This window comes from Passer montanus, unplaced genomic scaffold (genome assembly GCF_014805655.1).
Source record: "Passer montanus isolate IOZ18808 unplaced genomic scaffold, ASM1480565v1 scaffold28, whole genome shotgun sequence".
NCBI classification, from domain to species: Eukaryota; Metazoa; Chordata; class Aves; order Passeriformes; family Passeridae; genus Passer; species Passer montanus.
Window position 1 is genome coordinate 7,620,366 of NW_024367483.1, and position 23,466 is coordinate 7,643,831.

The following is a 23,466-nucleotide window of genomic DNA, read 5'->3' on the forward strand; positions in this document are numbered from 1 at the left end:
TTACACAGACACTGAATTATATTTAAAAGAACATGATGATGGAGTGAGATGCTTTTAAAACATAATATAGGTAAAGAAAAACAAAAATCCCATAGGGTGAGGGTATTCTCTATAGTGTTAAAATACTATTCCATTTAAGTAATGATTATGTTAAAAATATCTCTATAATTTTATTGTTGTTTACTAATTCAAAAGTTTTTTTTGTTTTTTTTTTTCCTATTGATTCAGCTTTCACTGTAATATTTGAAGGGAATAGAACAAAAATTTTAGCCCCTGATCAGAATTATAATCACCTTCTGGAAACCAAAGAAAGCAAAATTTTGAGCAGTATAAGAACATACCCAATTATCAAGTACCCTAAGCACAACCAATTGAACAGATTCTATTTCTGTATGCAATAAAATAGTATAGAAGTAAGTAATTCTCCTAAAATAGCAAAAATTTAGTATTTCATGACTCTAAATAATACTCATTCTTTCTTTCTATTAGGTTGTATGAGATTGAACAAGAGATAATGTCCTTTAGTATGTGGATTGCAAAGAGTCTTTCATGATGGGACTGTCAGGTGAAGGAGTGTCAGCTTCCAATAGCATTTTGGAGCTGAAGAAATTCTAACTTCTGATATGCAATGAAAAAAATAATCATTAGACAACAACAAGATGCACATTAGGTATACTGCTCACATAATCATTATACATTAGGAATTGGATGTACAACAGGGAGTAGAAAGAAGCTAATTTATTTCTTTCCTTGGCTTGCTACTGCATGGTTTCTCAGTTCTCCAGTTCTCACTCAAAACTAAATATTTGATTATTTATCTAACGTATCAGGCACTAAGCACAAACCTCCCAAGTGTATGAGGATGACTTGAGTGACTGTCCCAGACCAGGAGGTGAAGACAACTGCCCCACCATGGCATCTCTAGCTCCCAGCATTGCTGCTTGATGACTTTGCTGCCAAACTTCAGGCATGCAACAATTGGAAAAAATGAGCTGGCTTTTTTACCCTGCTATTTCTTTTCAATGTTGTTTCAAACTTGTCTATAGTGGTAAAATTATATACTGGCAAGCACAGCAGGTGTTTATTTTTAATTACAGCAGCAATTCCAGAAGACTGAAGATACTGACATAGGGCAAGGAACAAAACTATGAGGTCTGCACCACTCACAAGCCAACGTAAGATTGATGGCCCATTTAAACCTGAATTATAAGTAGTTTCAGGACATTAATATTAATTAGGTCAAGACTAATAGGCTCTCATGAGTGGACTGTTTAGCAGGTCAGAGGCAATGAAAAGGTGGTAAACAATTTACTGCATAATGAAGTTTGCAGGCACATGGCACACATCTCTACACTGTAACTATGCACTTCACTCAGAGTCAGATTGCTAAAGGCTGGGCAGACTACTTGCCTACTCAGATAGCATGTGAAACACCAGAATTCTTTTTAAATAAAATGTTTTCACTAAAAATGCTCCACATTCCAGCCAGGGAGCACTTTCGGTGCGTCTCAGAACAGAAGGCTTCGGGTTTTGTGGCAGGAGGAACTAGGGAGCATGTGGCCATGTCTTTTCACATTCCTCCAGGCAGAACACTCCACCTCCTCCTGCAAAGTGCACCCTCAGAGGAAGAAAGGACACTCATAGCTCACCGTCCACATTCATTGCTTGGCTTGTCATTTGTTACCACATTAGATGGTCCCTGGGCAGTACAACTTGTAACATGGACACGCATCCAATTAAGGAGATCACTTAGTGCTCAAAGATCAAGTTCAACGTTTTCCTAACTGGATGGTAATGTATTCTGATCAATAAAAATACAAAACAGAAATGTAAAGAGCAGTCATACAAAGAGCACATGGACTTTATTTGTGACAAGTATCTTAAAAAAACTATGTGGGAATGCTGATGTGCGTTAAAAATAATTTTATTACTTTATTCTCATAAGTGGAGTCAATTTAAATATTTCATTTAGTAATTCTCATGACAGGACATTTGCACTTGTCTGACCATAACAGTATTTAGAAAAGTGCTCTACATTTATATTCCTTTTCTTATTTGTATTAGTCACAAAGACAACGCAGGCTCCTTCTATGGACTAAATTCTGTCCTTGTGCTGTGTTATGAAACTCTCCCCATTGCCACTATTAACCTCAAAACTGTGCAGGAGGACTGCCCAATGCATCCCTACCTCTTAAGTTCCACTGGAAATCTCAAAATAGCATTCAAGTGGAAAGAAAGTGCATCAGAGGACAAGGGTGGGCTCTTTCCAGAAGAATCAATTTCAACCACAGGCAAGAGTAACAGGACAAGTCTGCAACAGTATGGTTCATACTGGGAGTCTTTATTATTTGTACTGCCTGTGATGCTGAATGTTCTTACATCAGGATCCCCCACATGCTATTCTCTTCTTTTTCTCAAAGGGCATCTTTTTCCAAAAGTACTGGTCATCTCCCTTTGTAAAGCAAATACTTTAGAGCTGCCTCAATTCAGACAGGAAGAATTGAGATTCCTCAAAAAAATTGGACAATTCTGAAAGTCTTGCCTGCAAGGTTTTACTTAAGCTGATTTTATCTTTCCATAATGCATTAATTCTTAATGAAATATTTTATTTCATTATTGCCCACATAAAACTGACTAAATCCTCCCTTTCACCCTATGCCATGACTTGCCTGCCTTTAAGTTATCTATCAATGCTTGGCACGGATCAAGGGCAGGAAGGATGTGAAGGTGCAGGTGTTGGTCCTCAGGCTCACATGCACAAACTGAGTTCCCAGGAACATGATACACTGGAGTCAACTGAATGAGGTAAAGAGACAAAACAGTTTTGAAAATCTAATCTTTAGCAAAAAAGCAGTGGGGAAGGACAGTAAGTAACACAAGATGAAACCTGTAGATCTTGCAAGATGCTAAGGCTTTAGAGTTTCACACTCTCTGTGTCTTTAGAGTTTCCAAGCACATGTGGTCACTAATCAAAGCCACAATGCAAGAACAATCATTCAAAAAAGGCAACTTGTACAGTCCTAGTGTGTTCCTGCTCAATATGCAAACAGGCCAGGCAGCATGGGGAATCCTCTCACAAGGTGGTGGGAGATGTACCACCTCCCCACCTCAGGGGTTTGTGTGCCAGTGCTCTGCACTTACAGCTGCAGAATGAGATGTTAATCACACAGCCTGAATTACCAATGCTGCATGAAAATCTTAATAAAATTTCCTCTCTAGCCCTGATGTTTTGGCTCAGCAACCACACTATATGTGTACTGAAAAGTTGCAAGTAGGTATTGACCTTCCATACTTCACGCCCTGCCCAGACACACACACACTTTACCAGATGTATGGCCTTGGGCCTGCATGCTGCTTCTGAGTGCTGTGGTCATGTAAAGACACAAACGGAAAAATAACAGTTTTAACACAACCAATATCTACCTACTGAACCTCTAAAAACATAATTAAAACACCTGTTGTGACAAAATGGAAGATTATGATATCCTATCACTCATTCCCCTAGGAATCACTGCAATCCATTACAGCTTTTGATGTTCTACTGGAAACACGCCAAAACAGATTAAAACACAACAAATTCACCTGACATATTAATATGTTATGCACAAATGGCACTTCTCAAAACCCAAGCATCAGTATGTTGATGATGCAGGGGGGAAAAAAGGTAATACTTTTTTTTTCTGTCCTGCTTGTTTAGTGCTAAATTTACCTAGGTCTCTGAAAAGCAACTTTTAGAGAAAAACCTATCAGTTTCAAATATCATAGAATGTCATGCACATGTACAGCCAGAGGGACATCTGCCATTTCCTCTGGAGTCACAGAGCATCCTTCTGTCTGCCCCTGACAGACAGGAAAAATGCTTCCTCAAATCATGCAGCTACAAAGCTGGTTTAAGACCATATGAGGCAATAACTGCTGGCATGAGGTCCTGGCACATCCCCCCCTCCAAGCACATTGATCTGACTAATTAGTCTACATAGACGTTACATTTTCTCTTCTGAATAGATAGTTTCAGTTGGATACTGTGGCTGATGTGTCCTCAATGCTTGCAATACTTGTAATAGGTCTCAATGAATGCTGTCATTTCCCACAGGCAAAACACACATGAGAAAAGCTATACCCTCTCTCTTCTACAGGAAAGAAGTTACTTTCCTTACCACAGAATAGTGCTATTTTAGAAGAAAAGAATGCAAAATAAATTCTCTGTAATATCCAACACTTCTGCTGCACTGAACAGCATTTAAGGATTACTTCTGCAGCTGTTCTTGTATCCTTTCCTGCCAATGGTTCTGTGAGCCAAAAGACAGAATTGTGAACAGCTTACACTTCTCGATACAGTTCCAATTTCCTCACTCTAGAGGCCCTGACTGTGTCATGGTTCCCTGAGAAATTTCAGTCAAATTGAGTTACCCTATCCAAGATAGTTCATGTTACCTGACATAGCTACAGAAATCAGCAGCATCAGGATATCCAAGCAAAAGGAAAGCTTGTGAAGAGATGCCATGGAGCAATTTGGGCAAGAGTCTGACACAGCCTCTAAGTGTCACTGGGGAGCTGTGAAATCACACCTCAACTCCTCAGCAACAGAATGGTCCACCAGCACCACAAAAGAGATACAGATGCTTTATGTAAGCACACGAGTATCCTTGGTGTTTGTACAATCTCCCTTTATCCATGCAAAACAAACAACAAGTGCAAAATACTGCAGAGATCCTAAGGAGAATCTGCTGCATGCCACAGAACTGGAAAGAAGGCAAGAAAGATGAGGCTTGCTTAAGGAGATTGTAATATAAATCATGTATCATTTAACACAATTTAACTTACAAATCTAATCTCAACATGCTCCAAACAAACACAGCATTGTGACACGCTGCAGTCACCATTTCCTTGCTGTTTCAAGCAGCAGCATGTACAAAGTGACTCAATACAAGCTCCAGAATAGCAAAATATTTGATCAAATACTTATCTCGAAGTATACCAGAGTGCCATTTGACCTTGTACTTTTCTCTGCTTACAGTGCCAGTTTCCAAAGTCACACCTTGTCCCAGCCATGTCCTCCTGGCACCTGTTGTGCCATTTTCTGGCTTCCCCAGTTTTGCTAGTGGAGCTGTTTGGGGACACAATGAAGCTGTGCTCTGGCCTGCTGGAGCAGTCCAGCAGCAAAGCAATCAACCAACACACATTATGCTCTCTCAGCCATCAGCAACAGGGGATTTTTGAAGCAGCTTTCCCACTAAGCACACAGCACAGTCTCCATGTACAATGAATGCAGTTTCCCACCTACAACATGGTGATGTCCTCTTAAGTATTTGGGTTTTTGTTTTTGTTTTTTTCTTAAGGGCTGTATTAACTAAGATTATAGACAGTATCTCACCCATTTTATTATAAACATACCACACTCACTCTAAAATTAGCCTTGAAGCATTTGTTGTCACAGGGTCCCTGATATTTTGATAAACTTCCCTTTCATCATACACACAATCACCCTTTGCATATGTAATGCAGGGCACATAAAACCTGCCACAAGCATGAGACAGGTCAGTCTTGAGGGTCCCCTATTTATAACTTGCTAAAGCCAGACTCCTTTAAGACAGGCTTAGCTCAGCTTATCTGATCGAGGAGCAGGGCTGCAGACTTTGTTCAGTGAAAGAGCTCATTCCTTCCCAAGAAGTAACTGCTACTAAGGTTTAATACATGCAGTGCCCTCACAAACACTCAACAAAAGGTTGCTTCACTTCATTTTACACTGCAAAAGGATTATTATACATCAGTTATTTTACATTGTCTCTTTGCATTTAAACACTATGAAGAAAAACTATTTCCATTTTTAAAAGGGAAATCTCACCTCAGTTTCTTTCTTAAGGACATTAAGGGAAAATACACATTAATAAGACTTTTCCTCCTTTCCCAGCCCTGTATAACCTCTTTTGAAGGTTCACTAGAAAATAAGCTACAAACCATCCAGTACACTACTTCTGTTCTAGTAAGATGGACATGTAATCAAAAGAAGCAAATTGGTATAAGCTACTATATGGTAGAAGTGCTGTATACTGTAGAAAATGCATTTATTCCAGTTCACTATATGCAGTCAAAACTGGAAGGAAAATCCAGATGATCACTAATTTCACAGTTGGCTGCTTTCTCTCCTCTTTGATATTATTTGTAAAATCTTTCCTTGGACTCTGAATGTGTGAGCAAAGTAATAATTCATTCATTTACTTGTGGGTAGGAGAAATTAAAATAGCTCACTTTATTGAAGATGCTGTATAGACAAAAAACACTTAAAACATTCTCTGAATCAAATTACCAAGATGTCATAAATTATGTTAAAAAATACTCAACTATCTACAATGACACAATACTAGAACAATATAAACAAGAAACAAAACCTAAAAGAGTGGTTTGAGAAATCTAATATTGAAGAACATGAATATTCTCTGTTCTGGACCATATCTGGATTTGGCAGAGGAAAATTAAATAAAATCTTGGAAAATCTGGGGAAGTGTTTATATAGTTTATCAGGGCATTTGTTATGCAAACAAATATTTGCATAAAAGGTAGGTTTGGTATTTCAAAGAAAAATGTATGACTGAAATTGATATTTAACACCCAATTAATTTCACCTTTTTCATAGTGAAGCTCCTTGAATGGCCACGACAAAACCAAATGATCCAAAGAAGCTCAGAAGAAAGTACTTTTACTTTTAAAAACGTGAACAATCCCATAAGTAATTGAACTATATTGCATTTTCTCGGGTAAAGTCCATAACTGTGGCCTCCACAGAAGGCATTTTCACCCTCTACCCCTTCAGGTGTGGGAAGACACTTCCCACAGCAGCAGTAGCTCAGGAAAAGGCACTGAAACTTAGGGGCTGGCAGAAAAAGCTGGCATTCTAGATGGGTTCAGTGGGAGCTGTCTAAGTCCACCTTATCTTTACAAAACTGTGACCCTTAGGGTGCCTCTACATTCATGTTTTGCTTTAGAGCGGGAGGGCATTTGTGAAGCAAATTCCCTGCCGGCTCCTCCCCAGCATGCCCCGATCCCAGTCACAAAGCCGGTTTGGAGCTCCTCAATTAGCTTGCTTTCAATGAGATTGTTTGAGGCTAAGAAAGTCTGCAGCAGGGAATTTCCTCTCACCCCTCAGTTCCAAACAACAGCTGTCCCTTTTTTTTTTTTTTTTTTTTGAGGAAACCAGCCCTGTTTTGTTTTGTGTTGGAGGGGTTTTTTTTGGGGGGTGGGGACCTTTTTGTTGTTTGGATTCTTTTTTAGGAGACCACTTCATCAATGCATTATGCTGAAATGAATGGCCAAGACCAGCACTCTCAGCAATTCTTCCCAACATAAAGTGGTTACTCCTGTAGCATAAACAGCTTTTTAAGAAAACATGACCTGGAAGTTGAACTTGCTTACAAGAGGACTAAATCAATGCTCAAAAAGAGCAACAACTTCACATTCTGAAAAGTTGCCACTAGGCATCATTTGCACATCTTGTAATAAAAACAAAGTAGAATGCTGTGTGATGTATTTACGAACCTTTTACTGTGGGCAAGGCATTTCACAAGGAGAGAGCTTTACGAGCTACCAATTAAACATTCTGGCTTTCTCCAACATGCACTCTCAGTAGGAGAACCCCAGGAAACAATCCCAGGAAGGGTGGGGAGGCCCCCCCAGCAATGCAGATCCTTGGAAAGCCTCCTGCCAACAATGGACACATTATTGAAAAGGGATCTCTCCCTCGAAATGGGCAGTGTTAAATTCCTCCATGGGGAACTGCTGGTGACGGGAACTTTTAGAAGAGGGACACGCTCAGCGAGGTGAAGAAGAAGAACCACAGGGGACAATTTGCTTACAAACACATTAACTCAGTAATTTCTATAATTTCTGTAAAATCTGTAATTTCACTTGAGGCTATGATTTACACAGATCTTCAGCCTTTGCTTCTCAGCTGGACTCATTCCATACAAGCAAATTACAACTATTCAAAGACAAACACAGAATTAGGCATCAAGCCGGGCATATGCGTTACTTTTAAACAAAAGAAATTAAGCCTTTAGATAAATAGATAAATAAGTAGCTAAATAGAAGAAAAGACAGACAGATGATTTCTATAGGCAGACAAAGATTGCTGCAGAGGGAATTCTTTCCTCTTGGTAGCATGATCATTTAGTCTGATCTTGACTTGACAGGATGGGTGTTACACTGCTGTTCCAAATTCACCCCGCTTTTGGTTTGGTTTTTTTTTTTTTTCTTGCCAAACAACAAGGAAAAAAAATGCAAAAAAGAGACAGGAGAATTTCTCCTAACAGCATTTGACTCAGTAACAGCTATGATAACACCGCGTGCTGTCAAAGGAAACCATCGCATTCCTATACAAAGGGCCGCAAGCGCCTGGAGGGATCTGCCCACATGTCTGCAGCTTCCCTATTAGTGCCCCAGAGCAATCCAAGCTAGCTGCCAGCAAAGGCTCTGACTATATTTGATTAGTTTCAGCCCTTCATTTTTAGCGAGTCATCACCCTCTTAACAGCAGATGATGCCCTCTAGTTGGAATCAATGTGAGTGACCAGCTCACAATAGGGCGGATTAATGATGAAAAATGTGTAGTCAGCCTGGAGGGCTTTGGACATTCATCACCCACTGGGTCTGCCAAGGGGTGGGCTGCCCCCGACTCATCAGGACGACACCCACGCTGCCTTGGAGCTGGGATCCAGCCTAATGAGCCTCGGGTGAGACAAGAGGCGCAGTGCCACGGCTCAGGCATCTCCATCCCGCAGCCTGAATTGCCCTCCCTCCTCAGCACCCGTCCTGCACTCAGAGTACAGCAACTACAGCGAATCTTTCCAAATTCAACGTCAAGTCGCACTGGAAAGCGAGGAGTTTCTTATTCAGAGAGAAAACCCAGACAAACTGCGCTGCAAATTTTCCCTTTGCTAATCCATCCAAGGGAAGCAACTTTTTGACAGGCGAGTGAAGCCTCATTACAATTTCATCAACATAATGAAAGGTGGGCAAGTAGATTTTGTGCCTGGCTCATAAATATTCATGTCGATTTTACATACCAGAGGAGCAGTATCTCATTAAAGCAGCGGAACCTGCATCATACATTATAAACATCTTCTCTAAACTTCCGATGTCATGAAGGGCTGCCTACAATAGGCAGTGGCATAACTCACATTAAAATACAGATGCACCAGCCACTATGTGAATATTCCCTCAAAAGTTAGCCTTCCAGTTGTCATAAAAAGGGTGATGAGATTTGTGAACATGGTAAACAGAAACTAAAGAGGTGTTGGCAAAATGTGCATTTTCATAAACAGCAGCACAGGGGAAATGAAGCACTGCCAAAATATATACATCAGAAGCTTCTACTAGAGACCCAGTGTGAAGCAATAAGCATATGATGATTTTTTTTTAAATTAAATCATAGACCTGAAATTAAGCATGGGGTGGATGAGAGATGTTCTAGTACGTAAAAAAATACTTAATCATGTGGTTAAGTGCTTTTCTGTTGAGGTCTGATACCTCTCTATCCATTCTGTATCGATCTATTTTCACAATCTTCAAAGAATGTCCTGTCAAGAAAAAAGAATTAACAAAATGGACTTGTTAGCACATCTAGCAAGCTTGCTCAAGGCTCATCTCATTTTTATGAGGAAATGACAGCTTTGGTCTTCATTAAGAAACTGTAAATGCAACCACACTGTTTGTTGGATTTTGTTTGTTTTTTTTTTTAATTTTAACTTAAAGAGATCATACAGCCTTGGAAAAACAAAGCAATGTTTCCTTATGAAGAATTTACCATCCATTCAAACAGTTTTCAGTGCCTGACAAGAAAAGACATAACTATCTCAACTGACTTTTTCATTAAAAAAAAAAGTATATTTAAAAGTTATACTGAAGTCCATTAAATAGGAAATCTTTGTAATCTTGCTTTCCATGGCAATCGGATCTGATGAAAAGCTTTGGTTTGGCAAATGTCCTAAAGGCCCTATAAAAACAATTATTGTGTTTTGAAAGTTTCAAGAAGATCTCTTCATATTTAATGAAGTTATTTGCTCTGCCATACTATGAGAGATACAGAAAATTCCTAAATCATAAATTAAGGTTAAACAGTTATGCTTTTTAGGAAATTAAAAAACAAACAAACAAACAAAAGTACAAGATTAGCAATATTATTAAATTACAAAAGAGTTTGTTCAACCAACAGCTACCTTAAGCCTCCTCTACTATTCTCAGCAGGCTTTCTCCTGACAGCCACTCCCAATGCAAAAAAAAAGAGGCATGCCCATTCTTTTGGTTTTAATGGCAGCCTCACCTCATGCCAAACGAGGATCACACTGGGCTCTCACAGGCCTCCCCTCCCAGGACAGCCACACATCCATGGACAAATACAAGAAGGGACTTGTGTGATCCCATCCCACCATGGAAAACACACACAGAGTGAAAACACTCTAGCAGATTCAATGCAGAATATCATTCCATACAAAGTGATCCATCATCTCCCATCCAGCAGTCCTGACAAACACTCCTTTTTGTTTAGCTCACTGCACACTTTAAAATGAAGAATAACCATCTGCAAAATTAGTGAAGCCATTAATTTTGCACATAACATAGAATACTTTAAAATTATTATTTCATAAAAAAGGGAAATAATAAATTTGCTGCAAAATTAAATCAATCACCCAAAATTTTCTCTCCACTGTTCATTTCACACTACAGAAGTTGTTCTCAGATTAGCCTTACAAAATACATTTTGTTAAGTTTGGTAAATTTATGTAATGTGGGAAAATTCCCAAACCTTAATTCAACTCTTTGCTTGGGGCATTAGCACCATCTCCATTTAAGCAAAGATCTTAGTCATGTCCACAGCTGTGCTCTGAATCATCAAGTCATCATCTTTCAAAGAGGAAAATGTAATTTTACTGTCTTAGTTTAGCACATTTTACCAGCCACTTTTGTTGGTATCACACTGGAAAGAAATTGAAAGATCCACTGGAATTCTAACTAACAGGGACAAGGATTCTTAACAGAAATTTTGCTTGGTTGTTTTCTCCAGAGGCAATGGTCATTTTCTGGATCTCCTTAGATTCAGCTGGGTATGTAGAATGGCGAGAAACTATTTTTTTCTCCAGAAATCCACACAGTAAAGTTGCATTGGAAAGCCTTTCATTTTCTTGATTTCATTCTTTTTTTCCAAGGACTGTTGGATGAAATTTTCATTAATAACATCATTGATCAGCCTATGTTGAGGTCTCTTATGCTTTTGTGGTTTTTGTTTTTTTAAAGAAAAATAATGGATTGTTTTAAGTAGCAAGTACCATGCCCAATGCTGAAGACAGGGCAACTACAGATGAAAAGTACAATTTAGCTTTATGGCAAAGTACAATGGATCTGATCAAAAACTGGCTTTTGATTTTGGCTATTACAATTTCCTCTAGCTAAGTTTCTTCCACTGTAAAGTCAATTATTTCTTCTAAGCAAAGGAACCCTTTTTTCAGCACTCTTATTCCCTGGTCAAATGGAAACAAGTTTGGATTAGTGGCTATTTTTCTCTTCGAAGTATGTTAGGGGTTAGTAGCACTAGGTAAAGAGCATCCTTAATTAACATTCCTACAAGAAAAAAACTGCTAAGTCTTGAACCTAAAATCAAAAGCATCAAGGTTTTGGATGAAGGAACACTGGGGAAGAGATCTGAGAAAGCATAAACCTGGTTGTCCATTTGTGAAAAGAAACTATACAAGACCCCTAACACTCCAACAGAGCCTCTGCCTGGGACACAACCAGGCTCAGGCAACTAAAAGATTCAGGACGCCCAGGACAGGCAAAATCTGGACAGTCAGTTCTGTTAAGAGACCTGAAAATGAGCTGCGGCCACAAAACTAGACAGAACATGGTGAGAGAAAAAAGGAGCAGTAAGGGAAAGCCTATGCTTTCTGTGATACTAAAGGAAGAAAAATCTTATCTGGTTTAGCACATGGGACTGTGAATCCAGATGTGTCCCACACTATTGTTCTTGTTCTTTCTTCTCCCTGTTTTGTTTATTTTTTTTCCCTTCATACATAGTCTAATTATCCAGGTTACAATGTTATGAACAGTGTTAAGTTGACATGCACAAAAAAGGACACTGTGCTTCCTAGAAAGGAATTCTGAAGGTTACCTTAAGTTAGACATCTGCACCTCACCTATACTTGTTCCAAGCAACTCACTCACACCTACCAAGGCGGTCAGGGATAAGCACAATAGTTACACAGCTCTATAAAGCTGGAAGCCTCCTTGGCTTCCAACTTGAAATGCAATCTTTAATCAAAGCCTCATTTTATTTCTTTACTGCCCTTCACAAAGGGAGGGAAACATTCCTATAATTAACTTTACCCTGGAGCAGGCAAGGAAGAGTGGTCCTCATTCACAATGACAGGGGTTTTTTTTGTTTATTTTTGGTTTTTGGGTTTGTTTGTTTGTTTGTTTTTTAGGAGATCAGTATATCTGAGGAATGAAAGATTACTGTTTTTACAGTAAATACCATCCAACTCTAGGCAGGAGGTGGGCAGGACCACCTTACCACTTTCAGATACTTTTCCGGAGGATGGATAGTCCAGGAAAGATTGTAAAATAAAATAATTTGCTTGGTGTCAGTGGTCTGTTCCCCTTCTTCAATTTATCCCTACTTCACAGTGTCTACATAACTACCAGGAAAGGACAAAAGCAGGAATTCTCCAGCAATGGTCTCCTCTGTCTCCCTTTCCCATGATGCCTTCCCTGGTAGGTTTCAGACAGGGCAAAGACCAAAGACACATCTGGCAATAACACTCTTCTCTTCTATTCAGATTTGTACCCCTTGAGGATGGGCTTGTGCTACAGCAAACGTGGCAGTGCATCCCTGCTGCACTCTGAGCAGAAATTATGACAGTCTGTCTGAGAAATAGATAGAATTCTCTCCCTCCCACTCCCCAGATGAATTGTGAGATAAAAGCTTAAAGAAAAAAAAGAGGCTAGTAGGTCAGGTTTTGTGTACTCTGCTTTCAGAATGATTATCCTTGTCTTAGGAAATTTCTGGTTGAATAAGCTACAAATCACAGCTCTTTAAGGGGACATTGTATGGCTGGGTAGTCACGCTCCTTAACGTGTTACTTCACCTCCTGCAAATGAAACAAAGTAGCTTTCAAAGCTGCACTATGACATACATCTTCAGTTTCTAGGATGCTTTGTTCCATTTCAAGTTCAACATAAAAGTGCATTTGCGTTCGATTACTAACCTTTTGCATTTATACTACTACTCTAGAGAAGTGTAAAGTGTTTTCTATAATGTAAACAGAGGATAACAGCTTGGACCTCATTTATGCAAGTTTTGTATTACGTGGTCTGATTTAGTTATAAAACTATAAAGAAAAGATTGTGGGGAGCAGTTGGTGAAATTGGTTAAGCCAATTATAACTTCAATCCCATATTGTTATATTCAAAACACACAAAGTCACCAGTGCTTGAAAACACACTGTACTTGAAAAACAAACTTGAATTATTCATTTTATTTATTTTACTACAAAGCAGTAAGTAAATCAAGAAATGGAGAAGCAAAACCCTGAAAAATTCACACTGCACAGAAGAATTCTGCATTTTCTTATGACAGCTACTGGCTTTCTAAAATAATTTGCACATCCAGGAAGAAATATAGTGACAAGCACTCTGAGGGCTCGTAGTGAGAGAAGGAAACAGCCTGTAAGCAACATTTTTTCCATGTATAAGGTCACTTGCTAATCTAATAGCAAAGTCTAAACATCATGAAATTACCTGCAGCAACAGTAATACCAGTACCTCTTTTTGCTGTTAGTCTAGGGGAGCTAGAAAAATAATTAGATCATGAAATTACCTGCAGCAACAGTAATACCAGTACCTCTTTTTGCTGTTAGTCTAGAAAAATAATAGTTTTTATGAGAGAGGGGGTAAAAAAAAGAAGAGGAAATGCCTACAGCTAAGGCAGACTTTTAAAGACATGAAAACTAGAAAACACAAAGCCCAAGGTTTGCAATACAGCCACATTTCCCTTTTCACAGCTCCTCAAAAAACTAGTAACATGAATTATGAATGAAGGGTTTTCAATTTTTTAAAAATACACTGTTGATAAGATCCGTTATGTGAAAAGCCCTTCTGCAATAGGACCCTGTGTCTGCCAGGGCTTTGAAGAAGCACTGCCTGCATTTGTCAGGTTTTTTTCCTCACAGAAAGCTCCCTGAAAACACCAAAAGGGCTTACGAAACCCAAGACCAATTTTCACTGGGTTTGCTACCAGAACAAGTAATTTTTAAAACCCAGCAAAACCTGGATGATTAAAAGAGCAAGCAGACATAAAATGAGGTTTCAAACTATTGAAACGCCCTATTAACTGTGTCTCCAATAGCAGGGCATTTTCTTCAGACTTGCTTAATGCTGCCAGGAACAGCCAGGACAAAGCAAACAAGGAACCTTCAGTTTTGATAGCTGGTGAGCGAGTGGTGTGGCTGATCATCAAACAAGGAACCTTCAGCCACACCACTCGCTCACCAGCTATCAAAACTGATCACATCTGTCACAGCTTTGCTCAGAAGGGTTTTATTTTTACCCCAAGAGCCCTCACAGAGGTGTGAGAGCAGCAGGTCCTGGCCACACACTTGAGAGCCCAAAGAGGGTGGCAGTGTAGGCAGGAGAGGTGTCCTGGCAGCTGCTGCCAGCTGTGTCATTTTCAGCCTATTGCCTCTACCTGCACAACTTCAGCCTGGGAAAAATAAAGCTAAGGGCACTTCTGGCTAAGCTGTCTTTTAAGAAGACAAGTGTCCTGCATCCTCACCAAAGGAGGAAGTTTTATATCCCAGCAGGTGACACAATATTAGATCAACAACATCTAAATGTGAAATCCAAACTCGATGGGTAAAAAATCCTACATACTTCACAGGGAACAAGACTCTGCCTAGAGACAAAAATTAAAGAACTACATATACCACTATAAAAAATATACACTATTAACTTTTTATGGTCAAAGATAATAAAACCAGCCAGCAACATGCAGAGAGTGCAGAGTAAGAAATGTCTGGCACTGCTACCTAATCTGCCATCTTGAATATCCAGACAGATGAACTGTAACTTCTTTTTCTTCCCTTAACTGAAGTATCCAAAGGTATGATAAATAAGCTTACTTAAGAGTTAAAAAGCTCCTGTGGACACACTTAAATCACTCTGAACAAAGTTTATTTGGACTTGACAGAAGTAATTACATATAAATTAATCTAAATCTACATAGGAGAACTGAACCTCAGAGGATCCACACTGAGATGCATCAGCTTATAGTAAAACCACTGAGACATTTTCTGGGTAAACAATGTAATTGTTTACAACACAAGAATTCGTAAGAAAGGTTTACTCTACTTTAGTTCTTAAGGCATAAAGCATTATTTTAAACCTGTGCAATAATAAAGTAATTTATCCTGTTAAAAATGTCTATAGTCTGATATCATCTTATACTAAGAGTTAAAAAATCTACAATCTTTTATTGTAGCTTAGGACAAATTTTACCAAACTCTTATATTCTAAATATACTATTATATTTTGGCCTCATTTAGGTAATTGAAAATCTACAATATTGTTATTCTTTGTTTTTCATTGAAACAAGTTCTTTTTTATTATTTTAGATTCTACAAACCTCTTCTCTAATGAAGAATTACAGACTCCTATAAGAATTAAGTCTGCAGCAACATACTACTGTGGCACAGAGCAGCCCTCTTCTTCCCAGGTAAACCAAGTCAACAATACAATTTCATCTTCACCACTATATTGACTCACATTTGGACATGTTCACACATAGGCATGATTCAGAATGCCTCCTGCATTTTCAACATGTCATTTTGCATATAAAAGAAAATTCTATCACAGATTATTGATCAGCGGAAGTCAAAATTATGCTTCAAATACCGGTGACTCTACCTGTTGATTATTAATCCCATAATTGAACTCAAAAGGGGAAGAAAAACTTGGTACAGTTTTGATGATTAATCTTCAGCTGGCTTTTGATCTTCCTGATAAATTATAAAAGACTACAGTTATAATCCAGTTTTGATTTTAGTCCTTTTTACACTCATTATAGCTAGAAACTATTGCCATGCCAGAGGCTTGGCTCTTGGAACTATGAACTTACTTGTTAATTGAAGTAAACATTATTAAAATTGTAACTACAAAGTCACTCTCCTCTGCAGGTTCACCTACAAACCATAAGAGTCTGCAGTTCAGGAACTTCAGGTGCACTTTTTCCAGGTGAACTATCTATCTGATAAAATAATTTCAGTACAAAATGCACAAAATGGTGAAAGTCTTCATTTGTAGATCATATTCTCAAACATATTTTAAACCTTAATGTTCTCCTAACTTTTTACTCAGGAGACACTACCTTAGTGCAGTGTAAACAAAACAAATCATTATATAAACCTCTTTAATAAAACAGTGCCCTGGAGGAATTAAGAAAAAAACCCAAACTCTTAGAAACACTGTACAATTGCACAGTTCCAGTGTTATGATTTAGTACTGTAACCAACATTATGAACATCTCTGGTAGCATTTTTGTACTCTTTCACATGAAAATTCCCATAATAGCAAAGATGATGATGACAACAAGGGTCATTTTTCCCCTTCTGTATCAAGAGGCTGATACAGAGTTGTGTCATTGAACAAAATGCAACAGCTCAGTATTTACTGATGAAAATATTTCAAGTTAATATATTATGAGATCTGATGGATACTGAAACAAATATGCCATCTGGTATGAATAATGCCAACTCATCACCAAAAATAATATAGGGTGTATACAGGACAAGAAGAGGCTATCTTCAGTGAACATGCTGCTTCCACACTTCACTAGATTTAGAGTGATCATTGATGGCTGCTTTTTGGGGGTTTTTTTAGCCATTTCAGGAAATTAAAATCCTCATGCTTTCCAAGCATTGAAAGCAAGCTAAATTACTTGCTGATTTTAGATTTTGCAAAGCAGGCTGATGTAAGATGTGCAGGAAGTTAAAAATACACACTTGACAATTAATGCCATTGTCTCTTGAGAGGCAGGTGTGTTGTCCAGTGATTTCGATGCCTCTAGAGCAATTATTCCTTACACTTTAATGAACAGGATGGTAATTACCTATAGGCATTCTGGGCACAGAATCAGACACATTTAATAGAGTTTACTATCACAAGGCAAAAAATAGCCTTCTACAACAGCAGTTACCCTTAGATCACAAGTTAAGCCACAGTCATAAAGGATTAAAAGAAAATTGACAGGATCTGCGCTAGAGATTGCACAGCCAATCATGGTTACTAGATTTCATTTGTTCAACATAAATCAGGAATTTTAGCAAGGTTTCTCACAGAATTACTTACTGAATTCTACTAGTCTTTATTAAATCCTACTAGTCTTTATTTACAGATATACCACTAAAAAAATCCCAAATAAAACAAACAAAAAAACCACCTCTCTTACAGTTTCAGAGGTACTGCTTTACATAGCAGAGGGGAAAGTGAGAGAGGTGTGAAGGCTGTACTTCTGGTACCACTGCCAGCCCAGTCTGCACACTGTTGGTTTTGCAACTAAAAACTACCTCTCTTACAGTTTCAGAGGTACTGCTTTACATAGCGGAGGGGAAAGTCAGAGAGGTGTGAAGGCTGCACTTCTGGTACCACTGCCAGCCCAGCCCAGTCTGCATGCTGCTGGTTTTGCAACCCAAGAGCCACAAACACAGATGTGCATCCCCAAAAACAGCACAGCTGCATCCAGCCCAGCATCACTTGAGCTCTTTCCTCACAGAGGTTTTCCTCATAGCCATTGTCTCTGGAGGACTGACAAGGTTCCCACAGGAAATCCCACAGCACAGCCACTGCACTGGGGCTGGTTCTGTTCAGCTCCTGCCTCCAGACCTGTTCTGCCCTGGGCTTTGATCTCAGATCTCACAGTTTTGAGCAAGACCATGTTTGCATTGGAGTCCTCCAAGGAAAACACAGGTGCACCAGGAAGTGGTTTTGTGGTTCAAAGCCGACACTACTCCCTTTCAGATTAAAAGGAGGGGATTTCTTTCTCCCATGAACTTCATGAGAGCCTGAACCAGAGCCAATGTAGTGTTCAGTCTGCACCTCAGGGCTGGAGTGAGACAGCACTGCACTGCTACAAACCCTGGGGGTTTTGGTAAAGTCCTCGTTGTTGTAGGATCCAAATTCCAATTTGGATCCTGCCTTCCTAAGAAAGAATCTTCTATAGGTGCAATTTATTGAGTACACATATTTACTTCCTGTGTGATGTTGGTGCTATTAAGAGTTATCTTTCACTCTGAAGACATACAACTTCATTGTGAAAGACAGTTGAAGTTTCTTCCAGGAAAAAAGCAGGATACTGACCAGAGCACAGTATGATAACAAAAGCAAAACAGAAAATGTCAAAAGCAGAATAAGGACACTAGGCTTAAAATGTTTATGACAAAAACCAAGCTACAATCCATTTCAAGAAAAATATGAATGTTTCTTGCAGTACTTAAACAACTCCTCCTTCCTATAGGCCCTACCAAGATACATTTCAACAACTGTGCATGTAATTGAAGCTCAGACATTCAATTAAGCCTTTTTACAAGCATCAACTGTCACAAAGGACACAAAATTACCCATTTGATAAAATGAAAAATCCTACACCAGCAGAATCCAGCAAGCTGGAAGCAGAAGTTTCATCTAACTGACGTTTCAGTCTGGGACTTGTGAGCCTCAAGAAAATCCAACAGTCCCTCGCACATCACTCATGCTGGCAGTGGCCTGAAAAGGTCAACAAAGACCAGTCATCCCTGCCCACCCTTGCTGCCACTCTTGATGCTGCCAATCTTCTTAGAGTGTACTACAGCAACTATTCCCTTACTTTCCTCCCTAGACCATGGGGGGTTCTGAATTCAGCTCTATCATTTCCCCATGAGAAATCTCAGCCTGGGCGAGATCCCCACCCCCCTGTGCTGTGTCACATCTCTTCACAAGCACTCTCCTTACACATTTATTGCCTAGAAGCCTGCCTCTAAATTCTGTGCCATATTACAGGCACTGGGCAGAGATTTCCATGGAGTCCACCCCAGCTGCTTCCAGGACTTTAGTCCAGGGCCTGCCTGGTTACAGAGGATGATCACAGCACAACAAAGTTTCCTGTACACCAGATAAAATCTGGAGAGACACACTGTTTTGACTCTCCCCTTAAATCTATTTTGATAAATTATTCAGTGCTCAAGTACTGTTCTGGCTTAATTAATTTAATTAAATCATTACACTGAACAGCTATAAGAGCCTGAATACATCTGCATGAGTTTAATATCCCCTACACTAGCTCGGGGATATTCTGTTCTGAGGAAAACATTGCCCTCCAGCAAAAGGAAGAACAGTATCACTTAATCTCAGCAGCAGCATGGTGGTGCTGCTTTAGTCCACAGCTCCTCTGGTGTATTGCTGTGCATAAGCCCTCTTTTAATTGGAGCCAACCATCAACAGAAATAAGCACACACAACCCACTCACCCAGCTCCCAGGAACATTAGAGGAGATATCCAAACTATGATGAACCTCTGCAGTAAATGGGAAAATTAAATGCACTTTCTCCCAGGAGTCCCACCTCTGGGTGGGCTTTGTCAGGGTCAGGTTGCAGTTTATACTCTCTTATGCAATGGACACAGAGATATAGGGAATTAAACCCTACAATGCCCTTCTTGCCTTCACATCAGAACATATTCCCACAAGCAGATAACATAGGAGCACAGTGTGTATTTCCTTAAATTGATGTCCTTTCTTTTTCCTATGAAACATTCCTTTTCTTCCATCAGCATCTCCAGCATTTGTTCTCGACTTTCTGGGTTTCAAAATCTATCCTTTGCAGCTTTTCACCTCTGATGAGTGTTCAACAACCTAAAGAAATCTCCTACTTTAAACGCATGGCATTTTGCTTTTTGCATTCTGCCCTACTCTGCAGCTTCTGAGAGCCTCTCCGGGTTTACACACCTCTTTGAAAGTAACTCTGGAAACCCCTTATTAGTCACAATTAATATAAAACATGAAAAAGAGCTCCATCCTTCATGAAACATGACTGTCACTGTCTTAGAATGGTTCCAGTACATACAAAAATGAAAGACCCAAGGCTTATGTGATGCACAAACTTCCTTTTTTCAGATAAATACAGAAAAAATCATTACAAAGTTCTGCCAGTGGACTGGAGAGTGTGTGACTGTTTTCCCATGCTGAAAAGACTGGAGAATTTCTAAAGGCAGACAGAGGCTATCAGCAGATTTACAGCAGGGCTGGTGAAACTGGCCTCCTCATGAATGACCTCGCTGGATGGACAGGGCCTGAACAGAGCCCTTGGAGCAGCTTTGTAATGCTACAAATACTTTCTCATCCACATTGACTTTAGCTAAAGCAATAACAACACAAATCCCATAGTGCTAAACCATACAATGCACAACAGTGCAATTAGTTAGAATTCATAGGTTGCACACAGACTGCTCAGCTTTCCTGTGGAACAGGAATAGAAACTCAATAAATTTTCATGCAACAGGAACTACAAAATGGGGAAAAGCATCTCCTCATATGCCTAATGATAAGGGAGGATGTTCTTTAGGGAGATTGGCCAACTGTAATGAAACATCTAAGGTTCCTAAACAGATGTTACTTGACCTCTTCTGAAGGATTTAAATCACAGCCAGGGTTAGTGATAATTTAGAATTCTGTTTCTTTGTGGTATGACTCTTTCCTACTGTAATTATTTAAAGTTTACATATTTCATCGCACAGAGGATCCAAATCACTACTGGAGAAGAAAAGTACATGTTATGAATGCATGAAAAGCCAGGGACTGAAAAACCTCATATCCCCAATCTCCTAAAGTAACTTAATTTCTGCACCAAATCTCTTGGTACTATTTTTTTCCTGTGAACAAGATTTCTCTTTTAGGCATCTGAATGAATCAATTTCTTACAAACAGAACTACATTGAAATCTCACAAATGCATTTCTGAAAGATGTTTAAAGATTACTTCAGTTACTGTTCTCTCTCCTCTCCTGTATTTTTTTTCCTTTCCTATTTGCTGACTTACACTTGAAGGTGTATTTCAGCTAAACATTACTAGCCTGTAGTCCTGATGCAAGGCAAATCACATATCTCCTTTATGTGCTCAGTAACTTTCTAGACACAACAACAAAAAATAATTCAAATTAATTCATCACATGAATAAATCTAAAAATCAAACAGTGTTGATAAAGCACTATTGATAAGAAATCTGTCAAAGCAAAGAGGAGGAGGCTGGCAAAAGAGCTCTGCAAACTGCTTGCCTGTGGCAGCTATGGACTACCAGCAGAGAGACTATACAAGTGAATAGATGTCCCTTTCCATCTAGAGCACATTGAAGAATTGGGAATGCTGTAATTTGGAAAAAGAGTACTTTGATTTAGTCACCAGGTAAACATCACACATACCTTGAAGGGGAAAAAAAAAAAAAAGAAAAGTCACTCATCAAAGGTTTAACAGATTGCCCCGAGCTACAGCTTACGGAGTGAACAATCCTTATCAAGTTGCAGCTTTGAACTGGGTTACTGCTAAAACAAAGCTCTACTGCTGGAAAGCCATCAGAGAGTTACCCTTTCATGGTGCTGCATCCTCCTTACAAGTGGCTTTCTAGTAAACATAAGATTAAATGTTCACTCTAGATCTCATCAACACTAAACACAAGGCTGAAATGCCCGTGGCTCACTTCCAGGCAGCAAATTAGGGAGTAATCGGTGGTGTAACTCCAAACAAGGCCTGATGCTTTTATCGACTGCATCACCATCTCATGCAAAACCTAATGTTCAGTCAATAGCTCTCCTTGGAGGGGAGCCACTAACTCAGTGTTCCTGTCAGTATCCCTTATCTCATTACAAATGGACTGCAGTTAGAACAGCTCTATCTCCTCAGCTGCAACTTTCAACACGGGCTGGCCTACACAGGCTGCTGCTCTGCAGCTCTCTGAGCTTGCTCCTTCTAAAAATTCCCCTTCTACTTCTCTTTATACTCTATTTTTGTGCAAAATATGCAGTCATTCAAAACCACCACATCAGTAACGGGCAAGGGAAAATTACAGTTTCAAAACCTCTGGAAACATCCAGTTTGGATGGACAGTTCATATTGTCCAAATTACAAGCAAAGCAGCTACTGATCCAGTTTGCAGAAGCTGAAATAGGGACAATTAGCAAGGTATGCATTTTGGTTTGCTTTATAACTGCATGGTATATGGTATATATGGCATGGGTAAAGCCAAACACACAGAACTGCCATATATAAAATGCCACACACTTTTAGCTGCCTCCAGCCACAAAAGCATATCTCAAATTGCATAGGCTAAATGTGATTTCAAATAAGAATGAGATTAAAAGCTGAGAAAATGTATCACAGTGTTGAGCATTTTTTGACTAATGGTTGATATTCCCCACAGGTAGAAGCCATTGCCCTGCGTTAGGGGAAGGTCTGCCCTTAAACTAAGTGAAGGAAAACAGGAGTCAGAGTGGATGGGACAAAGTCTTTATAAAGTCTCTCTTTGTGCTGTTTAAAACAACCCTTTGTCCAGTCTCCACACGACTTTTTTTTTTTTTTTCCTCCCCTTTTATTTTTGTTTTCCCACTACTGGAATCCATTTCCCTCCGCTGAGAAGATAACACTGAACTGCCCCACAAAGACTAGCACTTAGGTCTCTTCCTTCAACAAATAAACAGGAGTTGCAAATTCCTTTCAAAACAGAAAGAGAAGGGAACCTGTTTACAAAAGTAAGATGAGAAACTTAACCCAGCCTGAGCAGAGAGCACTCAGCATTTGGAGTTCTCACGTGGGAGACAGGAGCCCTCTGTTTGCAGAGAGGAGGAGAGATTTCAAACCTGCAGCGGAGCAACTTATTTCCCCCAACATATGGATGATTCACAAGTTCTTAATGTACAGGGGGGAAAGACCAAAAACTAGTGATGAAGCTAAGAAGTCTTCTATGGGGAAGCCAAACAGCAAAAAAAAATTCCAAAGTGTTAAAGGTACCTTGAAAGTTTTTAACTGCGAGTTTTACTGTGTAATCAGATGGCTTTGAGAATGAAAATGTAATTTAGCGACTAACAAGCTTTACTGTTCCTTTTCTACGTGTAAGGGTGACAGGTACAAAGAAAACTGCTCGTATTGGAGCACTTTAGTGAAGAAGCAGCCACAACAGAGATAAAACAGGAGAAGAAAAAGGATGATGAGTCTCTTACAATCAGTATGACTATTCTCCACTAATCCTCCTGGGGCTTATGACAACTCACTGCTGGGAAAGTAAAATCATGGTTAATCATCAGAGAATCTCAGTTTGTTGTCCAGATCCCTGTTTTGCAATATGTATAATTATACCATGTTACTGGCTCATCAGGGAAAAAAAACCCCAAACAAACCAACTAAAAATTAA

The 23,466-nt window shown here is 39.3% G+C and overlaps 1 protein-coding gene across 5 annotated transcripts in view; it reads right to left on the bottom strand.

The window, feature by feature from the left end:
• Nucleotides 1-23,466, bottom strand: part of ROBO2 (roundabout guidance receptor 2) — a 434,381-nt gene that overhangs the window by 305,562 nt on the left and 105,353 nt on the right. The gene's annotated exons all lie outside the window — the stretch shown is intronic.